The sequence below is a fragment of the Eucalyptus grandis genome, chromosome 7 (assembly GCF_016545825.1).
Source record: "Eucalyptus grandis isolate ANBG69807.140 chromosome 7, ASM1654582v1, whole genome shotgun sequence".
In the NCBI taxonomy this organism is placed as follows: Eukaryota; Viridiplantae; Streptophyta; class Magnoliopsida; order Myrtales; family Myrtaceae; genus Eucalyptus; species Eucalyptus grandis.
This window is the reverse complement of record NC_052618.1, coordinates 39,198,604-39,201,108: the sequence shown is the minus strand read 5'-3', so window position 1 is coordinate 39,201,108 and position 2,505 is coordinate 39,198,604. Positions and strand designations below refer to the sequence as shown.

At 36.0% G+C, this 2,505-nt stretch overlaps 1 pseudogene; it reads right to left on the bottom strand.

The window, feature by feature from the left end:
- The window catches only part of LOC104447600, an 8,085-nt pseudogene extending 6,507 nt beyond the window's left edge, over window positions 1-1,578 (bottom strand).
- Between the last annotated feature and the right edge of the window lie 927 nt (window positions 1,579-2,505).

The window sequence follows — 2,505 nt, the reverse complement described above, 5'->3', positions numbered from 1 at the left end:
TTTTAAGTCTCATTATTTGAATTGTAGTATTGTATGTTAATTATTTGTATTGTTTAGACATTATCCTTAAGGCTTTATCCAAGATTTTTGTAATAATTAGTTTGATCCGAGAGACATCGTATCATTCTTTTAATTACATTAATTTTGGACTTCTTGATGAAATTTTAATTGTTAAATCACAATAATTATTTAATTTGGTCCGTAAGACTTCGGACTAGATTATTTAATTATTTTGAGTTGTTGTGATGATTTGGGTTAAAATAATTGTTAATTTAACCTGTGAGACGACAGTTATTTTTTCAATTATTTTGATCCTTTATTTAGTGGCTATATTAATTGTTTAGATTTAACCCTAATTTAATCATTATTCAACCTAAAAAAAACTAAAAAGAAACTAAAAAAAAATCAAAATATTTAAAAATTGCATAAGCATATAGGACATTAGGGTTTAATATAATAGACACGTAGTTTAATTAATCAAATTTTTAGGATTATATTTCTAGGATTGCAATTTTAGATAATATTTTTAGGACTGCATTTTTAGATATTTTAAAAGAAATAAGTTAGGATTAGACTTAAATAGCCTTTTTTAGAGTCTTAGATATAATTGGCACATTTTCATATTCTCGTTAAAAACAAAAAAATAGTTTTCTAAGACGGAATAGGGTTTAAGTCAAATTAATCCCAAAAATGGACTAGAAAATTACTTTAGATAGCTTGAGTAGGGTTTTTATTAGTTTTGAATTTCAATAAAAAAATACGAAAATACAAAATTTAGGTGCATGTTAATTAGTTGCATAATATGATCATTTAATTAGAATTTATTAGTAAAGTTAGGTCATAAGGTGCATAATAACTAGTTCGCATAATAGACCCATTTAATTAGAATTTCCACATTAATAAGATTAAGTCATTTAGTATTAAAATGCATTTTATAAAAGAATTCTAATTTTTAAGAAAATCCAAAAAAAAAATGACAGCTTGCTTTATGTGATGCAGTTTATTTACTTGAATATTTTAAATAATGGATGAGCACCCGTGTGGTCACCACATTTGCATGATAGTAACTTAGGTTAAAATAAATCAGCTGCTTGCAAAAACATTTTGAAAAATTAAGAAGAAATGGTACCGAAAGAAGTGAAAAGGAAAGGAAAAAGCCAAAGTAGAGGGGAAGAAGTGATGGGACATTTACTGTTCATCTTCTTCCCCACATTTGCTGCCCAATCGTGAGTTTCTCTTCACCCGCGCTGCGCTCGCATCGCCGGTCTCCACCAGCCATCGTCGCGCCGACTCACGACGACCCAAGCGCCGACGCCCGGCGACACCACCGCGCTTCGCAACCCGCGACACCGCCGATTCCGAACCGGCCCACACCTCCGCCGTTGCTGCGTCCGCGACCACCCGGTGCTCGACGCCCGACGACCGCACCTCTGCACCAGCGAGCTCGTCCCGGCGCCGCTGCAACGACCACCGCCGCAAGTCTCCTCCCGTGACGCCAGCTGCGGCGCCGACGTCCTCCCCGCTTTCCGTCTGCCGCCGGTGATAGCTCCGCCATTGCTCCCTATCCCGAGCCACCATCGCCGCGACGACCCGACGCTGCGCCCTCCTCCGAACCGACGCCCGTGACCTGCCGTGATCTGCAGGTGCCCATTACCGCACGCCTCTGCCCCTTTGCGTTGCCGTGCTGCCCTCCGACCCGGCCGCCGGATTTCTCGCCGTGCTGCCCTCCCGGGCGACACCCGACGCCACCGCCTCGAGCTCCTGCTGCCGCCGCTCCTAATCCGAGCCTCGCCGTGCGTGCTCTTGACCTACCTGTTGCCTCCCCGTTTTTGTTGCGGGGCCTTAGGTAGTTTATTTTTTTTTATATTTATTTCATGATACGTTAGCTTATTTTTAAGTCTCATTATTTGAATTGTAGTATTGTATGTTAATTATTTGTATTGTTTAGACATTATCCTTAAGGCTTTATCCAAGATTTTTGTAATAATTAGTTTGATCCGAGAGACATCGTATCATTCTTTTAATTACATTAATTTTGGACTTCTTGATGAAATTTTAATTGTTAAATCACAATAATTATTTAATTTGGTCCGTAAGACTTCGGACTAGATTATTTAATTATTTTGAGTTGTTGTGATGATTTGGGTTAAAATAATTGTTAATTTAACCTGTGAGACGACAGGTTATTTTTTCAATTATTTTGATCCTTTATTTAGTGGCTATATTAATTGTTTAGATTTAACCCTAATTTAATCATTATTCAACCTAAAAAAAAAAAAAAAAGAAACTAAAAAAAAATCAAAATATTTAAAAATTGCATAAGCATATAGGACATTAGGGTTTAATATAATAGACACGTAGTTTAATTAATCAAATTTTTAGGATTATATTTCTAGGATTGCAATTTTAGATAATATTTTTAGGACTGCATTTTTAGATATTTTAAAAGAAATAAGTTAGGATTAGACTTAAATAGCCTTTTTTAGAGTCTTAGATATAATTGGC